Genomic DNA, 27436 nt, shown 5'->3' on the forward strand with positions numbered 1-27436 from the left:
TTACCTCTTAATTATAGTCAGGGCTTTTTTTCTCAGAGAATGGGTGCAGGAACCCCCCCCCCCCTTCTGAGTCCCCCCTTGTCTCTGCCCCCTACCCACCTCCAAGCACCATCCCTTGATTCCACCCCCTACCCACCTGCTAGCACTGCCCCAAGTATCATTTGCTAAATAATTTGTATGGAAGTTCTTGTCTAATAACAAGAGAAGCAGTAAAAATAGATGCACTGGAGCCAGAAACAATAGACCCCACCCCAGTAATAATAGATCCTCCCAAGCAACAATAGATTCCCCTCCAACCAATAACAGACCCCACCCCAACAACAATAGGTCCTCCCAAGCAACAGAAAATCCCCACCCAGCAATAATAGACCCCATTCCAACAACAATAGGTCCTCCCAAGCAACAAAAATTCCTCTCCCAGCAATAATAGACCCCACCCCAGCAACAATAGATCCCTCACACAACAATATACTCTCCTAGTAACAATAGACCCCCCCCCAGCAACATTGGTCCCCACCCCAGTAACAATAGTTCCCCCCAGCAGCAACAATAGTTCTACACACAACAATAGACCCCCCCACACAGAAACAATGGACCATCCACAACAAAATACCACCCTCGACAACAAAAGATCCACCCCAGCAACATTAGACCCCCCCAGCTGCATCAACAGATCTCACAACGGTCAGCATTAATAGACCCTCCAGCAGCCAGCAACAATAAACCTCTCCCTCAACAGTAGATTCCTACAAGCACCATAAGACATGCCCCCAGCAACTCAGATTCCCCACAAGCAATAATAGGCCCTCACACAAAAACAGATCCCCACCAGTAACCATAAATCCCCCAGCAGGCAGCATTAATAGACCCTCCAGCACATCCCTTGCTATTACATACATTTGGTTCTGGAGGTGCCGGAACTGTGTTCCCCCACGTTCCCGCTGAAAAAAAACCCTGATTATAGATGTGTATGTTGTTATTGGCATGTATTTTCTCCCTGTCTGATATCCTTCCTTAGATTATCCATATAGCAGATTTACTGCTACAGGGCGGCCGTTCTGTGCCAAATCACGTAAATATATATGCGATTCTGCACTCCTGGGTAGGGGGCACGCAGCTTCTGCTGCGATTAGTCACAGCAGAAGCCATTCAGCAAGTGCCAATCGATAACCACCAGCACCCATTGAAAGGAGAAGAGGATATGTTAACAATGCAGAGCTCTTTCCTGTCAGCGGGGATGTGCTGGATTTTGTTTCCCTGCAAAGGTAATAAAATTCTGCATATTCCTTAGTAAAAGCAGCACATATACTACACAAAAACACTGGTTAGGCACACATTTAACCCTTTGATCGCCCTGGATGTTTAACCCCTTCAAAGACCAGCATCAGTACTACAGTAACAGTGCATATTTTTAGCACTGATCACTGTATTAGTGTCATTGGTTCCCACAAAGTCTCAAAAGTGTCAGACAGTGTTCGATTGTCCGCCACAATATCGCAGTCCTGCTAAAAGTCACTGATCGCTGCCATTGCTAATATTAAAAAAATGAAAGAATAAAAATTCCAGTATATATATACTATTACGTTTGCTCAAAACAATCAATATATATATATATATATATATATATATATATATATATATATATATATATATTTTTACAATAATATGCAGCTGAATACATATTGGTCTAAGTTTATGAAATTAATTTATTTTTACATTTTTTTTTATTTTATAGCAGAAAGTAAAATTATTTTTTTCAAAATTGACAGTTTTTTTTTATTTATAGCACAAAAAATAAAAAATAAAAACAGTGGTGATCAAATATGACCAAAGGAAAGCTCTATTTGTGGGGGGAAAAAATCACGTAAATTTATGGGCATTGCATGACCAGGCAATTGTCAGCTAAAGTAATGCAGTGCAGTATAGAAATAAATGGCCTGGTTATGAAGGGGGGTAAATCTTCCTGGAGGTCAAGGGTTTATAGTTGACACTCTGGGGTTGATTTACTAAAACTGGTCCATGCAAAATCTGATTCTGGTGCAGTTGTGCATGGTAGCCAATCAGCTTCTAACTTTAAGGAGTTGTAAAGGCAGAAGGTTTTTTTATCTTAATGCATTGTATGCTACACACAGTAGCAGCCTCCCCAGCACCCCCTGATACTTACCAGAGCCTCATCTCTGTCCAGTGATGTCCACAAGTGCCTCGGTCGTCCAAGACTCTCCCTTCTGGTTGGCTGAGACACAGCAGTGGCGCCAATCAGGAGAGAGAACGGGCAGGGCCGAACGACAGCTCCGTATCTGAATGGACACACAGAGCTGTAGCTCGGCTTGGGTGCCCCATTAGCAATCTGCTTGCTGTGGGGGCACTCAACAGGAGGGAGGGGCCAGGAGCAGTGAAGAGGGACACGAGAAGAGGAGGATCCAGTCTACCCTGTGCAAATCCACTGCACAGAGCAGGTAATTATAACAGCTTTGTTCTTTAAAAAAACAAAAACAAAAAAAAAAAACAAGATTTTACAATCACTTTCAGTTTTTACAATTAAAAAAAAAAAAAACTGGAAGCTGATTGGTTTCAATGCAGAGCTGCACCAGATTTTGCACTCTGGTTTTTAATACAACGTGACCGTCTTGGCTGCTGAAGCAAGACAAATAATAAAATCCTTTCATTTTCATTTATCTAATCCTGGCCTTTGTTTAATACATTTTTTTTTTAATCAGGACTGAGCTCAGGCAGGAAATATAATAGCATAACAGCCTGACACTGCTCAGACAGGGAGAAAGCACAAGCAAAAAAAAAAAAATGAAAAAAGTTATTCCTGAAGGGTGCGATTGAACTATTATAACAATTTGAGAGTCGAAATTAAGGAGTCATTTACAAATAATTGATTAAAAAATAATTTTATTTACACATATATCAGAAAAAGTGTTAGACAAAACATTAAAAACCATGGACAGTCATTATAGACATCTAAAGATGTTACCATAATATACTTTAAAAAATATAATTTTATATATATATATATATATATATATATATATATATATATATATATATATATATATATACAGTGGTGTGAAAAAGTGTTTGCCCCCTTCCTCATTTCCTGTTCCTTTGCATGTTTGTCACACTTAAGTGTTTCGGAACATCAAACCAATTTAAACAATAGTCAAGGACAACACAAGTAAACACAAAATGCAATTTGTAAATGAAGGTGTTTATTATTAAAGGTGAAAAAAATCCAAACCATCATGGCCCTGTGTGAAAAAGTGATTGCCCCCTAAACCTAATAACTGGTTGGGCCACCCTTAGCAGCAACAACTGCAACCAAGCGTTTGCGATAACGTGCAATGAGGCTTTTACAGCGTCCTGGAGGAATTTTGGCCCACTCATCTTTGCAGAATTGTCCTAATTCAGTTACATTAGAGGGTTTTCGAGCATGAACGGCCTTTTTAAGGTCATACCACAACATCTCAATAGGATTCAGGTCAGGACTTTGGCTAGGCCACTCCAAAGTCTTCATTTTGTTTTTCTTCAGCCATTTGGTGGTGGACTTGCTGGTGTGTTTAGGATCATTGTCCTGCTGCAGAACCCAAGTTCGTTTCAGCTTGAGTACACGAACAGATGGTCGGACATTCTCCTTCAGGATCTCTTGGTAGACAGCAGAATTCATAGTTCCTTTTATCACGGCAAGTCTTCCAGGTCCTGAAGCAGCAAAACAGCCCCAGACCATCACACTACCACCACCATATTTTACTGTTGGTATAATGTTCTTTTTATGAAATGCAGTGTTCCTTCTACGCCAGATATACTTGGACACACACCTTCCAAAGAGTTCCACTTTTGTCTCATCGGTCCACAGAATGTTGTCCCAAAAGTCTTGGGGATCATCAAGATGTGTTGTGGAGAAATTGAGACGAGCTTTGATGTTCTTTTTGCTCAGCAGTGGTTTTCTCCTTGGAACTCTGCCATGCAGGCCATTTTTGCCCAGTCTTTTCCTGATGATGGAGGCATGAACGCTGACCTTAACTGAGGCAAGTGAGGTCTGCAGTTCCTTGGACGTTGTTGTGGGGTCTTTTGTGACCTCTTGGATGAGTCGTCGCTGCGCTCTTGGGGTAATTTTGGGCGGCCGGCCACTCCTGGGAAGGTTCACCACTGTTCCATGTCTTCGCCATTTGTGGATCATGGCTCTCACTGTGGTTCGCTGGATTCCCAAAGCTTTGGAAATGGCTTTATAACCCTTTCCAGACTGATAGATCTCAATTACTTTCTTTCTCAATTGTTCCTGAATTTCTTTGGGTCTCGGCATGATGTGTAGCTTTTGAGGATCTTCTGGTGGACCTTACTGTGTCAAGCAGCTCCTATTTAAGTGATGCCTTGATTGTGAACAGGTGTGGCAATAATCAGGCCTGGGTGTGGCTAGAGAAATTGAACTCAGGTGTGGACAACCACAGTTATAGTATGTTTTAACAAGGGGGGCAATCACTTTTTCACACAGGGCCATGATGGTTTGGATTTTTTTTCACCTTTAATAATAAACACCTTCATTTACAAATTGCATTTTGTGTTTACTTGTGTTGTCCTTGACTATTGTTTAAATTGGTTTGATGTTCCGAAACACTTAAGTGTGACAAACATGCAAAGGAACAGGAAATGAGGAAGGGGGCAAACACTTTTTCACACCACTGTATATATATATGTCATATATCAGAAAAAGGGTTAGACAAAACATTAAAAACGATAGACAGTCATTATAGCCATCTAAAGATGTTACCGCTACTGTAACACAACCATAATATACTTGGTAATAAGGAAAACATCTCTTGAACATTCCATGATCCAAAAATTGATATAGGGACAAAATTTCGGAACATCAAACAGGCGAGGAGAAACTGTTCCTCCTCGCCTGTGCACCGTTTAGACCGGACTGTTCAGGGGGCAAATTCATTGATGCTATATATAAATGTTTTTGTATATATTTTGCACTATTATTTTGTGCTTATTATATCATATTTATTCATATGGGGGTTGTTTTTCTACCTTTTGTTAGCCAGTCATATTAAGCTCCGGAAGAAGCGTGGTTACACGGGAAACATGTCAAGCCTCGTATCATCGTTGAATCATCTTTGATATTCCGCAATTTTGTCCCTATATCATTTTTTTTATCATGGAATGTTCAAGAGATGTTTTCCTTATTACCAAGTATATTATGGTTGTGTTACAGTAGCGGTAACATCTTTAGATGGCTATAATGACTGTCTATCGTTTTTAATGTTTTTTCTAACACTTTTTCTGATATATGATATATATGATATATATATATATATATATATATATATATATATATATATATATACACATATATATGATATATGTATATATATATATATATATATATATATATATATATATATATATATATATATATATATATTAAATAAAATTATATTTTTTAATCAATTATTTGTAATTGTGCCTATTAAGTCCATAGCCCCTTTCATTCTATATATTCAAATTTAATCCCAGGACCTGGCACATTGATACTATTTTCTGTATCCACGTGCCACTCTGTTTTGATACATTTATTCTTTCCAAGGAGTCATTTACACTAGACTGTGTGGCAAAATACAACATTTTGTTAGTGTGAGGTACAGCAGAGGTGGTGTGATGCGTATTCCAGCGCATTGCATCATTTCCTTTTTATTTTTTTAATTTTTTTTTTAACTTAAAGTGTCACTAGATTTTGCACTGTCCAGTTTTAGTAAATCAACCCCAATTTACTAAAACTGGACAGTGGAAAATTTGGTGCAGCTCTGCATAGAAGCCAATCAAATTCAATTTTTTTTTTTTTGTCAAAGCTTATCTAAACAAGCTGAAGTTAGAAACTGATTGGCTACCATGCAAAGCTTCACCAGATTTTGCACTCTCCAGTTTTAGTAAATCTCCCCACATGGCGACATTTCATTCATGTCTCCATAGAGTAGCATGGAGGTGCCATTCAGTGTGCTGTGGAGAAATGCTGCATGTCCGTATTATTCCGCACTGCATCAGTGTTTTTGTGTGAACAAGGCACATTGAAAAAAAAAATCTAATAAAATAAAATAAATAATTTAATAAAAATAAAAATGTCCTTTTGGATAGAATTTGGAATAGTTAGTACCTCGGTCAGACAGTCTATATCAGAGTCATCCAAGGGGAAGACAGCTCTGCTCCAGCTTTACTATGCCTGCTCTTCAGTATCTGGCTGTGCTCATTGCAGCGATGTATACCTAATGTCATAGAAACATCATTACAAGGCCAATCAGCCTACAGCTGCAATATAAACATGGCCCCCAGATGTGAACATTTAGCTGTAAAAGGATAAATAAATAAATAAATATAAATATATATATATTGTGCAAATGGGTAAACTTATACTTGACCTCCAGAAGATTTACCCCCCACCCCCCTTCACAACCGGGCCATTTCTTGCGATACGGCACTGCATTGCTTTAACAGAAAATTGCACAGTCATGCAAAACTGTACCAAAATAAAATGTATGTCCCTTTTCCCCACAAATAGAGCTTTCTTTTGGTGGTATTTGATCACCTCTGCGTTTTTTTCTTTTTTGCACTAAAAACCAAAAAGGACATTTTTGAAAAAAACAAAAACATTTTTTTTACTTTTGAATTTCTTCATCTATTTAGACCCATTTGTATTCTGCTACATATTTTTGGTAAAAAAAATAAGCCTATACTGATTAGTTTGTTAACAAAAGTTCTAGCATCTACAAGCTATGGGATAGATGTATTTATTTATTTAATTATTACTAGTAGTGGCGGCTTATAGCAGGACTGCGATATTGCGTCTGACAAATCACATAGCTCCCAACTGACCCTGATTTTGAGGGACTGTCCCTGATTTGGAGTTTAAGCTAAAAAATATGAAAAGTTGTAAAGCCCCATTCACATGTGAGCTACACTCCTGTGGTGTGTTGTTTTTTTTAATCTTTTTTTTTACGTTTTTTTTTTTTTTTTTTTTTTACTTTTTTTTTTGGGTGAAAAACGTGTAACAAGATGCATGATTGCCTTTCGTGTTTGGGGTGCCATTAAGAGATAATTCACATCACAATTATTTCTCTTATTTGTGGAAACAAGGGCAGAAATTTATGTTTCTGCCTGCCTTTCTGCTATGCAAAGATGTGAATGAGGCCTAATACTACTAAGCACAGACTGATTGATAAGAAAAAGGAAAAAGATAGAAAATTGATAGATAGATAGATAGATAGATAGATAGATAGATAGATAGATAGATAGATAGATAGATAGATAGATAGATAAATAGATAGATAATTATATATGTATCCCTCTATTTATTAATGTCAATTTTCCAAATTCAGCAAGAAATTGGTGTGTGTTCTATTTTTTATTTTATTGTATTTTATCGTTTCTTTTGCTTGAGGTTTCTAAGTATGATTTAGCACTTCCATCAGAATACCCTGACAATATCAGAATTGAATTTCACAGGGCAGGAGAAAATAATAAATGCCATCCATTTCCACTTAATGTTGATTTACAATGTTTCTCTCCTTAACAGCCATGAAATACTCCTCTGAAGCGCTAGTAGTGTCGGTAATACAATATACTGTAATAAATGTTTTTTAGGGGTTGAAGTTGCAGTAATGCATATTGATTATGGGGATGATTTGTGATTTATAGGTAACTGTGTGGATTTATGAGGTCAGTAATATGATTGGATGAGACGGATATTAGGTGTCCAGGGTATTTTGTACACCTGCACCCTGAGCGGCTGTTGATCTCATTGTATTTAGGTGACGCACCTGCAATTGCTCTGAGTTCACATAGGAGAAATACTTGCAGCAGAGGGATTTCTATCTCAATATCTCAATGTATATGTAACGTACTGTATATATTGGATGTATATCGATCTTACAATCTTTTTTTTAATTTTTTTTTATAATGTCTTTATATATAGTGCATTTACAAGTGAAACCATTATTTAAATAGCTTTAGGGAGGTTAGTAGCTAGTTACCTCTGCCTTGTAGCAATTTAGGGTTTTGTTTCTTCATGTAGCTTAAAATGTATGTGAACTAATGGCGCATACACACGACCAGACTTTTTCGACAGCAAAGATCCAACAGAACAAATCCATCGGACAATTCGATTGTGTGCGGGCTTCATCGGACCTTTGCTGTCCAAAATTCTGACGGACTTTAGAAATAGAACATGTTTCAAATTTTTACGCCGGACCCAGTTCCTATGAAGAAATCCGTTCGTCTGTACGCTAGTCCAACGGAAAACGGACGCTAGGGCAGCTATTGGCTACTGGCTATGAACTTCCTTATTCTAGTCCGGTCATACGTACGTGAAACCCATACTTCTATTTTAAACATAGAAACACTTGCTTAATAATGCCTGCTTCTGGTAAACAGCAGATCCTTAAAGTGGTTGTAAACCCACTTTGGAAAAAAAAAATAGCACCTGCAAGACAGAGGCATAATGAGCTAGTATGCATAGCATACTAGCTCATCATGTAATGCTCACCTGAGATTGAAGCCCTCACTGCGGTGCCCATACACAGCACCAGCCAGCAACATCACTCCAGTGGGTTTCTTCTGGGTATCGCAGCTCCAGAGCTGTGATTGGCCGGAGCCCCAATGACATCACTCCCGCGCATGCGTGTGGTAACAACACACTCACTGAAGCAACGGCACATACGTGACATTGCTTTCGTTTATGTCAGTGCGCATGTGCTGATGACGTTGGCACATGCAAAACCTCCTAAACCATGCAGGTTTAGGAGATATCCTGGATAGCTACAGGTAAGCCTTATTATAGGCTTGCCTGTAGCAAAAAGAGGTCTGTAAGGGTTTACAATCACTTTAATAGCAGGAAATGTGGTCTCATCACTATCTCTGTATTCACTTCTTCCACCAAGGACAGGGGACAGGAAGTGATGTACGTAAGTAACTTTGTGACATTAAAGCGGGGTTCCACCCTAAAGTGGAACTTCCGCTCATCGGAACCCTCCCCCCCTCCGGTGTCACAGTTGGCACCTTTCAGGGGGGAGGGGGGTGCAGATACCTGTCTAAGACAGGTATTTGCACCCACTTCCGGGCATAGACTCCCACGGGAGTCTATGCCTCTTCCTGTCCCGGCGCGCTGTCTGCTGGGACACACACGGGTCCCAGAGACAGCGCGGACCATTCCTATTACGCTGCGTGACTCACGCCTGCACAGTAGGGAACCGGGAAGTGAAGCCACACCGCTTCACTTCCTGATTCCCTCACCTAGAATGGCGGCGGCGGCAGCCGAGAGCCGAGTGAACGATCGGCCTTGGCTGCCAACATCGCTGGATCCTGGGACAGGTAAGTGTCCATTTATTAAAAGTCAGCAGCGGCAGTATTTGTAGCTGCTGGCTTTTAATATTTTTTTTTACAGTGAAATCCCTCTTTAAGTATCAACATGGCAAAGGTAACAAGATACTAATCCCTTTAAAGCTTTTAATGGTGCTCAGAGATTAAAGTGATTGTAAAGGCTCATTTTTTAAAAAAAACTAACAAACCTGTTATACTTACCTCCTCTGTGCAGTTGGTTTTGCACAGAGCAGCTCGGATCCTCCTCTTCCCGGGTCCCTCTTCGCTGCTCTTTGCCCCTCCCTCCTCTGAGTGCCCCTCAGCCAGCAGCTTGCTGCAGGGTGCACCCAAGCCGAGTCAGAGCTTTGTGTATCCATTCAGACATGGAGCCCCAACCTGGCCCCATCCCCTCTCCCCTGATTGACTGACCAGCTTTGATTGACAGCCGCAGGAGCCAATGACACCATTGCTCTGTCTCAGCCAATCAGGAGAAGTATCCTAGATGGCTGAGGGGATTGTGGACATTGCTGGAGAAAGAAAGGGCTCAGGCAGGTAATTATGGGGATGCTGGGAGGCCGCTACACACATTAAGTTAAAAAAAACCTTCTGCCTTTACAACCTCAAATCTAGAATATTTAACTGATACATATCTTCACAATTTACTGATAACCAGAAAACATTTTACTTAAATCACTGAGCATGTGGATAAAGATTTTACTTGTATTGGTCCTGTTTTTTTCATCTTGGCACTGTCACATATGTATGCGCTTTGCTGCTGGAATATATGTTAAATGTGATATCAAGTGAGATGCTTTCATTTTTTTATATTTTTTATTACTGGTGGGTGAGCACATTTAACCTTTCTAATGAATGTTGAAGCATAAATGTTTGCATTAATTTATAAGTGCATTACAGCCCTGGATTTGGATCACCAAATAGTTTGGTTGTATTTTCGTAAACCTATTATTGGTTGACAAGTGACTGGCTTTCAGCTTTTGAATGGCATATTTGACTGTTTAATCATTTTGCTTGACATTTAGTGAGCAAGAGCAATTATAATGCATGGCCACATTTAAGTGGACCTGTCAGCACTCTGCAAATTGCAACTGCAAACACAAAACATTAAGCAAACACTGTATTAGATGCTGTTTTTTTTCCCCTAATACACTATATTACCAAACGTATTGTGACGCCTACCTTGAACTTTAATGGCATCCCAGTCTTAGTTCATAGGGTTCAATATTGAGTTGGTCCATCCTTTGCAGCTATAACGGCTTCAGCTCTTCTGGGAAGGCTGTCCACAAGGTTTAGGAGTGTGTCTATGGGAATGTTTGATCATTCTTCCAGAAGCGCATTTGTGAGGTCAGGCATTGATGTTAGACTAGAAGACCTTGCTCACAGTCTCCGCTCAAATTCATCCCAATATGTGTCCTATTGGGTTGAGGTCAGGAGGCCAGTCAAGTTCCTCCACCCCAAATTTGCTCATCCATGTCTTTATGGACTTTCCCGGAAGAGTTGTAGCTGTTATAACTGCAAAGGGTGGGCTAACTCAATATTGAACCCTACAGACTAAGACTGGGATGCTATTAAACTTCATGTGCGTGTAAAGGCAGGTGTCTCAATACTTATGGGAATATAGTGTATTTATATTGTCTAGTGTTTAGGAGCCCAGCACATCAGGATATGAACTAAGTTCAAAGCACATGGGGAAGAAGCCACTATTGCTGACTTTTTATTCCTCAAATGGCAGTTGCCTGGCTGTCACACTGACAATTAATATTTTGAGTCTCCGATCCATACAGATAAGGGTCTCTGACTTTCCTAATCTGTATACTTATTTTGCTTCAGTTACTCAGAATGTAATGGTATGGTTCCATTGTCTGCAGCAATATCCTCTAAGTCCAGGGTAGCTTAAAGATTATGCCTTGTAGAGGTCAGGAGTTCCTTTATGCCCTGGGCTTACAATTAGAGGTTAAAGCAGAACTTCACTCTCTCAATCAACATTGACTATTTTTAATCCTTACCAGAGGCAACCGGTCCATAAGGTGTTCCCAGGGCGCCGCCCCCCCTAATCTCCATGTTTTGGCCCCTAATATCCATGCAGAGTGCCTGACGCATGGATTTCTACAAGGTTTTTTTTTTTTTTTAAGAACATGATTAGAGCCCAAGGCTCTAATTGGCTTCAAAAAGGTTGGGCTTTGTATCTCGAGCCCACCCACTTGTGACATTAAAGAATCAACATTTGCTATTGTCTTCCTGCTTCTCCTCCCGGCCAATCAGAACAGAAAACAGGTCCCAAGACCGGATTCATTGGCCGGGAGGAGAAGACGGCATCCCTGCACTTTTTTCACAGCAGGAACGCCATTCCCTTTGCAGGACTAGAGCCGCCCGAGCTGAATGAGATGTATGCAGAGTAGCGCAGGAAGTGCCTGCCTGTAATAAGTTCTCTCTCATGTCACTCGGCGATGTTCGCTCTCCGGCAGCCCCTCCTCGTTTCTTGTCTATCCCCATTGGCTTGCAACATCATCTGGGATAGACGAGAAGAGGAAGGGCCGCTGGGGAGCGAGCAGCGCTGCGTGACATGAGGGAGAACGTACTACAGACAAACGCTTCCTGCGCTACTCTGCATACTGGCAAGTAAGATCCCCTAATGTGCCCTGTAATGTGCCCCCTGATGTGCCCCGATGTGCTATGTGCCCCATGCACTGTGCCATAATGTGCCCCATGCCCTGATGTGCTATGTGCCCCATGCCCTGATGTGCTATGTGCCCCAATGTGTCCCATAATGTGCCCTGATGTGCCCCATAATGTGCCAAAATGTGCCTTGATGTGCTATGTGCCCCATGCCCTTATGTGCTATGTGCCCTGATGTGCTATGTGCCCCATAATGTGCCCTGATGTGCTATAAGGCCATGTGCTCCGTGCCATGATGTGCCATGTGCCCTAATGTGCCCCATGCCCTGATGTGCTATGTGCCTGTGCCCTGATGTTTTTTTGTGCCCCAATGGGCCCTATAATATGCCCTGATGTGCTATGTGTCCCATAATGTGCCCCGATGTGCCCTGATGTGCCCCATGCCCTGATGTGCTATGTGTCCCATAATGTGCCCCGATGTGCCCTGATGTGCCCCATGCCCTGATGTGCTATGTGTCCCCCATGCCCTGATGTGCCATGTGCCCTGATGTGCTATGTGCCCTGTGCCCTGATGTGCCATGTGGCCTGATGTGCCCCATGCCCTGAGCTGCCCCATGCCCTGATGTGCCCTATATCCTCATGTGCCCCGTTCCCTTATATGCTATGTGCCCTGATGTGCTATGTGCCCCATAATGTGCCCTGATGTGCCATAATGTACCGCAATGTGCCATGTGCCCCGTACCCTAATGTGCCATGTGCCCTAATGTGCCCCATGTCCTGATGTGCTATGTGCCCCATAATGTGTCCTGATGTGCTATGTGCCCCATAATGTGTCCTGATGTGCTATGTGCCCCAATGTGCCTTAACGTGCCCTGATGTGCCCCGAGCTCTGATGTGCCCCATGCCCTGATGTTCTATGTGCCATGTGCCCTGTGCCCTCATGTGCTATGTGCCCTGTGCCCTGATGTGCCATGTGGCCTGATGTGCCCCATGCCCTTATGTGCTATGTGCCCTGATGTGCTATGTGCACCATAATGTGCCTTGATGTACCATGATGTGCCATAATGTTCCCCGATGTGCCATGTGCCCCTTGGCCTGATGTGCGCCGTGGCCTGATGTGCCCCATGCCCTGAGGTACCCCGTGCCCTAATGTGACCTGATGTCTTTTTTTTTTTTTGGGGGCGGGGGAGTGTATCTTGGGTGGGAGTTCCCACACTTTTTTACCCAGGACTTGACCCCTGCTTATGCTGCCATTTACTTGTTTCAAACTTTCTTCAGTGGAGGAGGGGTTTTCCCAGCTAAGCACACCTTCCTGCCTGCATGCCTGATCTAAGGACAGATGGATTCCAGGAAGTAAATGCCGCATGAATCATCTGCCCTCACTGCACTCAAGATGGCCATGGCCATAAATACTAGGGGGTATTTATCAACATGATTTCTCAGCAAGAAAATGCATGGAATCATGGATGTGAATGGATGTGAATGCTTCGAATATTATAAATTAATTATATAACACCTTTAGTGGTCAGATGCTGTTTAGTTCTGCTTAGTGATTAGTCTGCAGGAGACAGTACTGAAGCATACCTCCCAACATTTTGAGATGGGAATGAGGGACACCTACTTGCAAACGTATATAGGCATAGGACACGCCCCTGACACACACCATTAAAGGAGAATTAACCAAAAAAAGGTTAATTAGATCCACAAGGACTTTTTTTACCACTATTATTCCTTTATATTGGCTTTTAAATTTGCAAATGCAGCAATTTAGAAATTGGATGAAAGGTTTAGCATTGGGAAACAATTTTAAAAGATAAAATGTGCATTTTAGATGCAACTATATGGATCAGACCAAAATGAGGGACAAATGAAGGGCAAAGTGGGGCAGAGGGACATTGCTCCAAATCAGGGACAGTCCCTTCAAATCAGGGACAGTTGGGAGCTATGCTGAAGAGTGAGTATCACAGCAAGAGTTTTTTTTTTTTTTTTAAATCCTGCAGAACATTTTTTTTATGTTATATTTGAAGAAGATGGAGTTGGGCTTAAAAGTGAAAGTGATTGTAATGGTTCGCTTTTTTTTTTCTAATAATAAACATGTTATACTTATTTACTCTGTGAAATGGTTTTGCACACAGTGGCCCCAAACCTCCACCTCTGGGGTCCCCCACCAATGTTCTTGGCTCCTCCTTTCCGAGTGCCCACATAGCAAGCTGATTGCTATAAGGGTACTCATGTAGGCTCGATCCCAAGCTGGCTGCGTGCGCCTATTGATGCACACAGCTTGGCTCGGCCCTGCCCCCTGCTCCCTATTCACGGGAATTGATTGACAGCAGCATGAGTCAATGGTTCCCACTGCTGCTTCTGAGTCCTATGAGGAGAAAGAGAAAGCAAGGCTGATGCTCTCGGGCACAGAGACGGATCGAGATCGGACTCGGGTAAGTATTTAATATGCAGAGAATGCATCAAGGTAAAAAAAAAAAAAACTTTAGCCTTTAGGCTAGGTTCACACCATAGCGATGTGGGAACGCCGCGAATCCGCGGCGTTTTCCCGCATCGCATGCCTCCCGCCGGCAGTTCACACTGCCCTATGCGGACTGCTGGGAGTGTCAATGAAATGTTAATGACACCCCCAGATCTGTCCGCATATCGCAGTGCGATCTGCACACTCGCACAGGAATCGGATCGCATGGTGTGAACACCCATGCGATCCGATTCTGCTGCGGACCAAAAAAAGGGTCCCGTGCGAGTTTGCGGCGGGAGCGATGCGAATTCAGCCATACTATCTGTATGGCTGAACTTGCATCGCTACGGAGATCGGATGTGATTTGCACTGCAGTGCGGTGCGAATCACATCCGGATCTCTCACCCGCAACGGTGTGAACCGGACCTTATAGCCATTTTAAGTTGAAATGTGGAGATGCTTATTACTGCTATTACAAACTGTTCTTGGGATCAGATTTGCATTTAAAGCGGGAGTCCGCCGGGAGTTCCGCTGTTTTTTTTTTAAAAGCCAGCAGCTACAAATACTGCAGCTGCTGACTTTTAAAATAAGGACACTTACCCGCCCAGCGTGCCCGCGATGTCGGCACCCGAAGCCGATCTCTCGATCGTCTCTCGGGTGCTGCCGCCGCCATCTTGGGTATGGGAATCAGGAAGTGGAGCCTTTCGGCTTCATTTCCCGGTTCCCCACTGCGCATGCGCGAGTCGCGCTGCGCAATAAGGATGGTCCCACTGCCTCTGGGATCCGTGTGTTTCCCAGCAGGCAGCGGGGGACTTTCGGAAAGGGGCGTAATCTACGCCCCTTTCCGCAGATAGCTATGCCGGAAGTGGGTGCAGATACCTGTACTGTACAGGTACCTGCCCCCCCTACCCCCTGGACCTCCGCTTTAAGATGAATATAATCTATTTTTGTGAAAAAAACAGTCATAACTGACATTTTATAAATGTGCTGACATTGCTGAAATATAAAAATATATATAATGGATCATTGATTTTAATATAAATAATTCATTAAAGCTACATTTAAAGCAGATATACACGCTTGGGAAAAGTAGGTCCAATCCATGAAAATTGTTGAAATTCTCAACATATTTGAACAGGCAAGCCTTAGATCTTTACTAACATGGCCTACAGATAAACGTGAGATACTTTTCAATAATTCACCCAGCTAAAAATATCAATAGATGTAATGATGTGCTGTGGAGAAATTAGGTACACCCTTAGCTTTAGAAACTGATATTACCCCCTTTAGCAGAAATGACCTCTTGAAGGCATTTTGAATGACTGCCCATCACAGGCTCTGATGGTGGATTTGACGTCTTCTCCATGCCCAATTCCATAAGTTGCAATATGTTTTAAGATTTTCTTACATTAACTGCCTGTTTGGAATCTGCTATGACATTTTAATGGGTATCAGATCAGGGTTTCAAGTAGGCTGATCCGTGAACTCTAATGCCGTGTACACACGGGCGGACTGTATGGCGTACTTAATCCGTCGAAACACATTTCAGCGGACAGTCCGCTCGTGTGTGGGCTTCAGCTGACTTTTTCAGCGTGCAGTCTGGCGTACTATTATTTCGGATTTTTCGAAATTCTGTCCGTCGTACTTTGGTTTCAGCGGACAATCCGCTCATCAGTATGCTAGTTCAACGGACTAAGAATGGCGCATGCCCAGAAAGGATTTACACGGCGGAAGGGTGCTTTGCTGTGTCTTGGACTTCCTATTTCTAGTCCCGTCGTACGTGCTGTACACGTCATCGCGCAAGCTTTCGACGGACTGTTTGTGCATCCGTGTGTGGTCAAGTCCGTTCAGTCGAAAGTATGACGGACTGTCCGTCGGATTGTATGACGGACTAAGTATGCCATACAGTCCGCCCGTGTGTACGCGGCATATTTCTTCATTGTGAGAAATTCTTTAGTAGAATTGCTAATGTGCCTTGGATCATTTTTTCATTGAAGATCCATTTCTCCTTCAACTTCAACTTTTGGACAGATGGCTTAACATTCTTTTTCAAGCACATTTTGAGACAATGCAAAATTCACAGTTGATTCAATTAAAGCTGTTCATGATCTAAAGCAGCAAAGCAACACCATACCATTTTAAGCACTATGCTATACAAGTTAGTATAAGCTTCTTTTCCTGAAATGTTGCATCAAACATGTCTACTGCATACCTCCCAACTGTCCCTGATTTGGAGCAATGTCCCTCTGTCCCTCATTCCTCCTCAATTGTCCTTCATTTTGGTCTGATCTATATATTTGTATATAAAATGCACTTTTTATCTTTCAAAAAGTGTTTCCCAGTGCTAAACCTTTTCATGCAATTTCTAAATTGCTGCATTTGTGCATTTTAAAAGTCAATATCAAGTAGTAGTAGTGGTAAAAAGAGCATTTGTGGATTCTATGAACCTTTTTTTTGGGTTAATTCTCCTTTAAGGGGGTGTGACAGGGGGCAATCAGATCCTTCCTGTGGCCTGACATGGAGACCAGTGATGGGAAGATGGCCCCCACCCGTCTCCATATCATTGCAGGGCAGAAGCGATGTCAAAACGTCACTTCCGCCGACAGCTCTTAAAGGGCCATTTGTTTTTAATTTTTTTAAATGACAAAAATTTTTTTTTTATTATTGCATTTTAGTGTAAATATGAGATCTGAGGTCTTTTTGACCCCAGATCTCATATTTAAGAGGTCCTGTCATACTTTTTTTCTATTACAAAGGATGTTTACATTCCTTGTAATAGGAATAAAAGTGAGACGATTTTTTTTTTTTAAAGTGTAATAATAAAAACAAAAGGTAAAATAAATAAGAATAAAAAAGATTTTTTTTTAAACGCGTCCCGTCCCAACGAGCTTGCAGGCAGAAGCGAACGCATATGTGAGTAGCACCCGCCTATGAAAATGGTGTTCAAACCACACATGTGAGGTATTGCCACGATTTGTAGAGCAAGAATAATAATAAAAAAATAAAACTTGCAACCTGTACAATTTTTTAAACGTCGCCTATGGAGATTTTTAAGGGTAAGTTTGTCGCCATTCCAAGAGCGGGCGCAATTTTGAAGCGTGGCATGTTGGGTATCAGTTTACTCAACGTAACATTATCTTTCACAATATGAAACTAACTTTACTGTTTTTTTGTTTTGTTTTTTCAAAAAAGTGTATTTTTTCCCAAAAAAGTGTGCTTGTAAGACCGCTGTGCAAACACGGTGTGACAGAAAGTATTGCAACGGCCGCCATTTTATTCTCTAGGGTATTAGAACAAATATACTGTATATATAATGTTTGGGGGTTCTAAGTAATTTTCTAGCAAAAAAAATGTTTTGAAATTGTAAACAACAAATCTCAGAAAGAGACTCGGGCCTTAAGTGGTTAAATGTAACCATATAGGCCCATACACACGATTGGACTTTTTGACAACAAAACATGCAAATTAGCTGTTTTAAGGCAACATCCGACCGTGTATACGCTCCATGCTGTGTGAACGGACAAACTTTCTGGCAACAAAAGTCCGATGGAGCAAAGTCTGATCGTGTGTACAGAAACTCATCGGACTTTTGTACAAAGTACAAACATGCATGCTCAGAACAAATGCAAAAGATCAGACAATAATACAGAAGTTGACCAAAGGTGGCGGTAAAGAGCAGAAAAACCACATGAGTTGGTGAAAGTTGGCTGAAAAAGTCCTGCCGTGTGTATGCAATACAAGTTCACGACCGACACCCTTTGTACAAAAATCCACGCAAAAGTTTGTACAAAGTCCAATCGTGTGTATGAGGCTTGTTGCTAAACTTAAGGCCCATACACATGATTGGACCTTTTGACAACAAACATGCAAATTAGCTGTTTTAAGGCAATATCTGACCGTGTGTACACTCCATCGGACAAACTTTTTCGGTTTTCATCTGACTTTTGTTGACTGTGCGAACGGACAAACTTTCCAGCAACAAAAGTCCGATGGAGCAAAGTCCGATCGTGTGTACAGAAAACCATAGGACTTTTGTACAAAGTACAAACCTGCATGCTCAGAACCAATGCAAAAGATCAGACAACAATACAGAAGTTGACCAAAGGTGGCGGTAAAGAGCAGAAAAACCATGTGATTTGGTGAAAGTTGGCTGAAAAAGTCCTGCCATGTGTATGCAATACAAGTTCATGGCTGACGCCCTTTGTACAAAAATCCAACGGAAAAGTTTGTACAAAGTCCGATTGTGTGTATGAGGTTTTAAGCCCCATATACACTATCAGATTTTCTGCTGGTTTTTGTCTTCAGATTTACCCAAACCATGTAGTGCAAGGGCCTGACTGATTGCATACACACTGAAACTCCTAAGGTTTGACCTCATATTATATGCTTTTGGTAAATCTGAAGGAAAGAATCAGTGGAAAATCTGATAGTGTGTATGGGGATTTAGAGGCGCCTCTCTTCTCTTTTATACTCAGTTGTGACATGACGCAACTTGTATATCAAGACATCGCTTGTATATCAAGTCAAAATGTATTCAAAAATATTGCTTGTCTTGCAAAACGATCTCAAACCAAGTAAAGTCCCATACACACGATCAGATTTTGTACAAACTTTCCCTAAGATTTTTGTACAAAGGGCGTTGGCCGTAAGTTTGTATTGCATACACACGATTGTACTTTTTAGGCAACAAACAAGAACGTAGTGAAGTTTCAACATACTGATGACACTTCAAAAGAGGACGTTCAATTACTCCAGTGCCACCTTTGGTCAACTTCTGATCTGTTGTCTGATCTTTTGCATTGGTTCTGAGCATGCGTGTTTGTATTTTTTCTACAAAAGTTCTGTGTACACACGATCGGACTTTGCTCCATCGGACTTATGTTGTCAAAAAGTTTGTCCGTTCGCACAGCCAACAAAAGTCAGATGAAAACCGAAAAAGTTTGTCTGATAAAGCGTACACACGGTTGGATGTTGCCTCAAAACAGCTAATTTGCATGTTTGTTGTCAAAAAGTCTGATCATGTGTATGGGCCTTTAGACTGGATTCACACTTAACCATTTTGTACAAAGTACAAAACACGCATGCTCAGAACCAATGCAAAAGATCAGACAACAATACAGAAGTTGACCAAAGGTGGCGATAAAGAGCAGAAAAACTATGTGATTTGGTGAAAGTTGACTGAAAAAGTCCTGCCGTGTGTATGCAATACAAATTCACGGCTAACGCCCTTTGTACAAAAATCCACGGGAAAGTTTGTACAAAGTCTAATCGTTTGTATGAGGCTTTACTCTCAAACTAAGGTTTTTCTAATTACCTATTACCAGACTATTTAGGACATCGCCATCTAGTGGCAAACTAGCTAACTGCACCTGCTTACAGAGTGATCCATCCAACATAGAAGAAGTGGTAGGGGAAATGCAGTTAATAGTGTGTCAATAAATGTACAATATAGATACAATACAATATATACAGTCTCACAAGCAACATCTAATGCCGTACACACGATCAAACAATCGGGTGGAAAAGTCCGGCAAACTCAAGTCCGCCGGACAATCCCCCCGTGTGTAGCCTCCGGCATACTTTTTTGACCCGAAAGTACGGCGGACTTAGAAAGTAGTTTTGCACTCCAATCTTCCTGCCGGACTTGCATTTTCGGCCGACAATCCGGCCGTGTGTATGCCAGTCCCCCGTACTTTTGAAATGAACGGACTTTTCTTGCCCGGAGAAAAGTCCGCTCATTTCGAGCGGGTCTCCAGGTAGGCGGGGCCCGCGAAGGAGACATCTCTGGCCCCGCCACCTGGTATGGACTTAAAGGGGAACCCAAACGCCGAAAAAATCGGCGTGGGGGTTCCCCCCAGGTCCACATCAGACCCTTGTCCGAGCACGCTACCCGGCCAGCCAGGAAAGGGGGGGCGAGCGAGCGGCCCCCCCTCCTGAGCCGTACCAGGCTGCGTTCACTCAACATGGGGGGTGCCTTGGGGAAGGGGGGCCGCGCGGCCCCCCACCCCAAAGCACCTTGTCCCCATGTTGATGAGGACAAGGGCCTCTTCCCGACAACCCTGGCCGTTGGTTGTCGGGGTCTGCGGGCGGGGGGCTTATCGGAATCCGGGAGCCCCCTTTAATAAGGGGGCCCCCGGATACCGCCCCCCCACCCTATGTGAATGAGTATGGGGTACAATGTACCCCTACCCATTCACCTGTGAAAAAAGTACAAAAAAAAAAACACAACACAGGGTAAAAATAGTTTATTGCACAGCTCCGGGGGTCTTCCGTCTTCGGGGGGTCTTCTCGCCGGACTCCTCCGGTATCTTCTTCTAGCTCTTTTGCTAGCGGAGGAGCCCGGCTTTCTTCCTCGCTGCCGCCCTTTTTCCGACTTCGGGGGTCTTGTCCCCCTCTTCGGTTCTTCTGCCGGGCCACCGCGCCTTCTTATAGCTCTTTTACGGGCGGTGGCCCGGTCTTCTGTCGCCGCTGTCGTCGCCGCCGCCGCCTTCTGTTCTTCTGTTCTCTTCCTCTCTTCAGATCTTGACTCGTCACTCCCTCCGCTCACAATGGCTCCGGCGCGACGTGCGGCGACTTATATAGGGACATCACCGGATGATGTTCCCGCCTATTATGATGTCACAGTCCCAGCATCCTCTGGGACTGTGACACCATAATGGGTGGGGACATCATCCGGTGATGTCCCTATATAAGTCGCCGCATGCCCGGTCCCCGTCATTGTGAGCGGAGCGAGTGACGAGGCAACATCTGAAGAGAAGAACAGAAGGCGACGGCGGCGACAGAAGACCGGGCCACCGCCTGTAAAAGAGCTATAAGAAGGCGCAGTGGCCTGGCAGAAGAACCGAAGAGGGGGACAAGACCCCCGAAGTCGGAAGAAGAGGCCGCGGCGAGGAAGAAAGCTGGGCTCCTCCGCTAGCAAATAGCTAGAAGAAGATAGCGGAGGAGTCCGGCGAGAAGACCCCCGAAGACGGAGGACCCCAGGAGCTGTGCAATAAACTATTTTATCTTGTGTGTTGTGTTTTTTTTGTACTTTATTTTACAGGTGAATGGGTATGGGTACATTGTACCCCATACTCATTCACATAGGGTGGGGGCCGGTATCCGGGGCCCCCTTATTAAAGGGGCTCCCAGATTCCGATAAGCCCCCCGCCCGCAGACCCCTACAACCAACAGCCAGGGTTGTCGGGAAGAGGCCCTTGTCATCATCAACATGGGGACAAGGTGCTTTGGGGTGGGGGGGCTCGCTCGTCCCCCCCTTTCCTGGCCGGCCGAGTAGCGTGCTTGGACAAGGGTCTGATGTGTACCTGGGGGGACCCCCACGCCGATTTTTTCGCCGTTGGGGTTCCCCTTTAAGTCCATACCAGGTGGTGGGGCCAGCGACGTCTCCTTCGAGGCCCCGCCTACCGGGAGACGTGCTCAAAATGAGCAGACTTTCCTCCGCGTGTGTGGGCGAGTCCGTTCATTTCAAAAGTAGGGCGGATAGTACGGCGGACTTAGTACGCCGTATTAGTCCGCTGAAAAAGTGCCGTGTGTGGGCAAGTAGCTCGTTCGGAAAGTCCGACGAACAGTCTGGCGGGAAGTCCGCCAGACTAAGTCCGTCGGATAGTCGGCTACGTGTGTACGCGGCATAACAAGCATCAAGTCTATAGGATTATTTTTTGTCTCAACAGGCTTTTATTTCCAGTCATTGAAATCTGAATAATCTCACAAGTGTCTCAAACTAATGCCATCAACACAAGCACAATGCCCATCAACACAGGCCTTTAGGATGACAGCAATGATCACACCAGAGGCCCTGAGTATAAGATGGGGGGCATGTACTTTGGGTGGTGAGGTTTAGTAAAGACCCTACCCTTATTATTTCTTTATGTAAGATAAAGATTTTTTTATACACACTAAACAAAAAAAAGACTTAAAACACCAGTTTAAAAACTTACCAATAAAATACAATTGACCCCACAACCATTTTAGATTCCTTTTAGAAGTTTAAATGCCAGATTCGCTTTAAACTGCTGTAAAATGCAGTGAGAAGACACTTTCAGAGAAGTCCTCCGATTTTATTTATTGTTCAAGAAAAACAATATTTCTTTCCTCACCAGAACAGCGGGTGGTTTTAATCCCCTCTAAGTGAAAAGAAACAATGCAGTGCATTGCTCAGTACATGTCTGTTAAAAATAGAATAAAGTGTCCCTGTTAAATGACAGAAACGGCTGCACTTAAGCTTGTTGTGAAGGCAAAAAAAATATAAAAAATTGCTCACTAGAAACACCTGGAAGAAGAGTCTTGGCACTTATACGTGAACTTTCAAGAATGGTCACAATACCTGCACTGCCGCTAAGGTGGTTACAGGCTGCAAGGCTATAAATTGCACATTATCTCGGCATGAGAGAATGCTTTAATGCAATCTTTTCACATCTATCTTAGCTATAAGAGGTACTAAAACCGAACCAGCTCTGTCATCGCAAAAAGAGTACGAGCTGGGGATGATTGGCAATAAAATCCAAAGACAAATGGTCTGCTAAAATAAGAGTTCATTAATTAACTGTGAAAATTAGAGATACCCCATACTGGCCATCCATTGGTTCTCCTGGAACTTTAAAAAAGTTTTAACATCCCACTGTAAAAGTGGAATTTACACAATATTGTCAAAAGTCTTGGGACACCTGCCTTTACAAGCACATGAACTTTAATGGCATCTCAGTCTTATGCCCTGTACACACGGTTGGACATTCCAATCACAAAATCTGTTGGATTTTTTCTGACGGATTTTGGCCCAAACTTGTGTTGCATACACACGGTCACACGAAGTTGTCAGAAAATCCGATAATTCTGAACGAGGTGACGTAAACACATACGTCGGGACTATAAATTGGCCAGTAGCCAATAGCTTTCGTCTCTAAGTTTATTCTGAGCATGCGTGGCACTTTGGAATTGTCTACACGCGATCGGAATTTATGCAATCGGATTTTGTTGTAGGAAAATTTTAGATTCTGCTCTCAAACTTTGTGCGTCGGAAAATCTGACAGAAAAAGTCCAATGGAGCCCACACACGATCGGATTTTCTGACAACACGATCCAATCGCACATTTTCCATCGGAAAATCCGACCGTGTGTACAGGGCATTCGTCTGTAGGGTTCATTATTGAGTTGACCCACATTTTTGCAGCTATAACAGCTTTTCTGGGAAGGCTGCCCACAAGATTAAGGAATCTGTCTTTGGGAATGTTTGACCATTCTTCCAGAAGCACATTTGTGAGGTCAGGCACTGATGTTGGACTTGAAGGCCTGGCTAGCAGTCTCCACTCTAATTCATTCCAAAGGTGTTCTATCGGGTTGAGGTCAAGACTCTATGCAGGCCAGACAAGTTCCTTTGATTAGTCACGGTTCAGAACAGTGGTCCCTTCAGCACCCACTTATATGCACAGCCATTTCTACAGGAACGTGTGTGTTGAGAATAGTGTATTGGAATCTTTGTATGTAAGAGACAACCAGAAGTGTGTGGCTGTGGGAATTGCATCTGTTGCTGCACCTGCAATCACCCAAATCGCTGCTCTTAGGAGACTCACAGGGCTGCCATTCATTCTGAAAGGCACCCCCACACATCTCAGCATGCAGCTTTTTTGTAGGTTCAGGAACTGCAGAGAAATCGCATGGTCAAAAAGAAAATGCAATTTCCCTGCAGCCGCGTTTTTAAAAAGGCATTTTTTGTGGAAACAGCAGCCTATTCATTTGAATTGGCTGCCGTGCCTGCGCAAACACAGACAGAAATGCTAAGGTGTGAACCTAGCGAGAAGTGTTTGGTGATTTCTGTTCTGCATCATGAACCGGTATACAGGAGGAGTCCTCGGATCACTTAATCACGGAAAATAGATGACTGAGGAAAACTGGTCCATGACAACAATGCATTCTTATTGCTAGCTATGTTCTCATTCTGTTCACTTTCTGCTCTGGTGACCACACAGAAGGTGAGGGAAATCACCCCAAACAGAAAGAGACATACCTGTAAAAACATGAGGTTTGACCCTTTTCCTACTCTGTCCAAAAGCAAAAAAGGCCTAAAGTTCCACCATAGCAAATAGTGTTGGGTGAACAGTTTGAGTAAAGCAAAAGTTCAGCCCAAACATTGCCTGTTCGCCCGGCAAACATCCAAAATCTGCAGGCGCTCTGCAGGATGTTTGCCTGCCGAGGGCCCCACAATGCACTGCACGCTACACAGTGCATTCTAGGACCTAATTGGATGAAGCAATGTACCTGACTTCTGGTCAGATGCAAGGCTTTGCCCAATCAGGGTACAGATCACAGTCAGAGCCATAATTGGACAAAGTCATGATGACTTTGCCCAATCCTGGCTCAGTGCTCATAGTCCCACCCCACAGTATAAAAGGTTCCTTCTCACAGGAACCTTCTGCAGTGTGTTGTTGGAGTGGAGATGGATAGAGCAGGGCTAAGTTTACTACTAGTGAGTTAATGTGTTATTGTGACTCTGAGTGTAGAGTGTTAGTGTAGTCTGAGTATAGTGTGAGTATAGTGTAGTGTCAGTGCAGTGTTATGCCCTGTACACATGGTCGGAAATTCAGACGGAAAATGTCCGATCGGACTATATTGTTGGAAAATCTGATCTTGTGTGGGCTCTATCGGACTTACTAAAGTAAATTTGAGCACAGGATCTAAAATTTTCCAAAAATAAAAATCAGATTGGAGTTTTTCTGATCGTTTGTAGAGAATTCCGATCGGACAAAGTGCCACGCATGCTCAGATCAAATTACGAGACCAAAGCAATTGGCTATTAGCCTCTACGTAGTCCCATCGTACGCAATGAACTTCACCTCGTTCTCAGCGATTTCCGACAACTTTGTCCGACTGTGTGTATGCAACACTAGTTTCGGACAAAATCCACAAAAGATTTTGTGGTCGGAATGTCAGACTGTGTGTACGGGGCATTAGTGTAGTGTGAATATAGTGTAGTATGTTTTGTTTGGGAATTTCGGTTTCATAAAAAAAAAAATGTATTTAGTTACTCCTGAAATTTGTTTTTATTTATTTAGTTTCGTTAAAAATTTGCATTTGTCCGAAAATTCTAATTAATTAAGGTCGATTCTGTCAATTGAATGCTTATGGTGTCTGTCGGAGGTTCTAAGAAGATTCGACGAAGCAGCTAAACTGTAGGATGCCGCAATCGTACATTTCCGGTCGAATGTTCCGCCCACAAGCTATAGTAGAATTCTAATGTTGTTTGACTAGTAATAATTATAATTATTAATTATTATTACTAATCAAACAACATTAGAATTCTTCTATAGCCTATGGGCGGAGCATTTGATCGCTCGCAGCGATCGTATGTTTTTAGCTGCTTCGTCGAATCCTCATGTCTCCATAACGTGAAATCTTTTCTCTCTGTGTCGAATAATCTTGGATTAATAGCGTTAGGTTAGGCACATTCAACCGCAGGTTCGATAGACACAGCTCGCTATTGTCACCGTCATGTCGATTCTTCTATCTAGCTATATCGAACTGTTGCAAAAATAAGAAATTATAATGGATAAGAAAATAAAGCATTTTCTTATTTTGGATCTTTCGGATTTTGGATTTCGGATTCAACGCGTTTATTATCGTTTGTTAAAACATACACGAAAATCCCTGAAATTTGGCCGAAAATGCATTCGGACAAAAACATGTCTAATGTTGAATAGCAACTGCGGCCATAGCCCTTGAACAGAGTGGAAGTTCCTCCTTCCGAATAAGTAATAATTAGTAATCTTTTTTTACATGATGCCTCTAACTCAGGTTTTTGTTCTTTTATCCAGACAGGGTTGCTTGCTTTATTATCTCCTTTATATTCACCATCACAGTTCTCTCAATAAGAACTTATTTAACTGCTTGCTGACCAGCCGCCGCAGTTTTATTGTGGCAGAATGGCATGGCCGGGTGAAACAACGGTCGCAGCATGTGCCCGGAGCCGATCGCTCGTGACAGAGCGTGAACTGAGGTCTGTGTGTAAACATACAAATCCCGGTTCTTTCAGGGGAGTAGAGACAGATCGTGTTTTCCTACTAAGTATGAACACCAATCTCTCTCTTCTCCTAGACAGTCCCATCCCCCCTACAGTTAGAACACAGTAAACCCCTTGATCACCCTTAGTGTTAACCCCTTACATACCAGTGACATTTATACAGTAATCAGTGCATTTTTATAGCACTAATCGCTGAATAATTGTCAATGGTCCCAAAAATGTGTCAAAAGTGTCCAATTTGTCCACCGCAATATCACAGTCCCGATAAAAAAAATCGCAGATCGCTGCCATTACTAGTAAAAAAAAAAAAAATAATAATAATAAAAATGCTATAAATGTATCCCCTATTTTGTAGGCGCTATAACTTTTGCGCAAACCAATCAATATGCTCTTATTGCGATTTGTATTACCAAAAATATTTAGAAAAATACATATTGGCCTAAACTAAGGAAAGAAATTGCTTTTTTCAAAAAAAAAAAAAAAAAAATGGGGATATTTATTAGAGCAAAAAGTATGAAATATTGGAGGTTATTTACTAAAGGAAAATCCACTTTGCACTGCAAGTGCACTTGAAAGTAAAGTCGCTGTAGATCCGAGGGGGACATGCAAGGAAAATTAAAAAAAAGCATTTTAGCTTGCACATAGTTGGATAATAAAATCAGCAGAGCTTCCACTCATTTCAGATCTACCCCTTAGATTTAGAGCGACTGCATTTCTAAGTGCACTTTCAAGTGCACTTGCGGTGCAAAGTGGATTTGCCTTTCGTAAATAACCCCCATTGTGTGTTTTTTTTTTTAAATTGTCGCTCTCTTTTTGTTTATAGCGCAACAAATAAAAACCACAGAGATTATCAAATACCACCAAAAGAAAGCTCTATTTGTGGGGAAAAAAGGACGTCAAATTTGTTTGGGTACAGCCTCGCACGACCACGCTATTGTCAGTTAAATCGACGCAGTGGCGTATCTCAAAAAAAGGCC

General features: G+C 42.6%; 1 protein-coding gene across 2 annotated transcripts in view; it reads left to right on the forward strand.

Annotated features, from left to right (window-relative positions):
• ADARB2 (adenosine deaminase RNA specific B2 (inactive)) overlaps positions 1-27436 on the forward strand; it is an 805999-nt gene that overhangs the window by 652575 nt on the left and 125988 nt on the right. The window lies entirely within an intron of this gene.

The sequence above is a fragment of the Lithobates pipiens genome, unplaced genomic scaffold (assembly GCF_037356315.1).
Source record: "Lithobates pipiens isolate NorthernLeopardFrog02 unplaced genomic scaffold, aLitPip1_a1.2 Scaffold_19, whole genome shotgun sequence".
Classification (NCBI taxonomy): domain Eukaryota; kingdom Metazoa; phylum Chordata; class Amphibia; order Anura; family Ranidae; genus Lithobates; species Lithobates pipiens.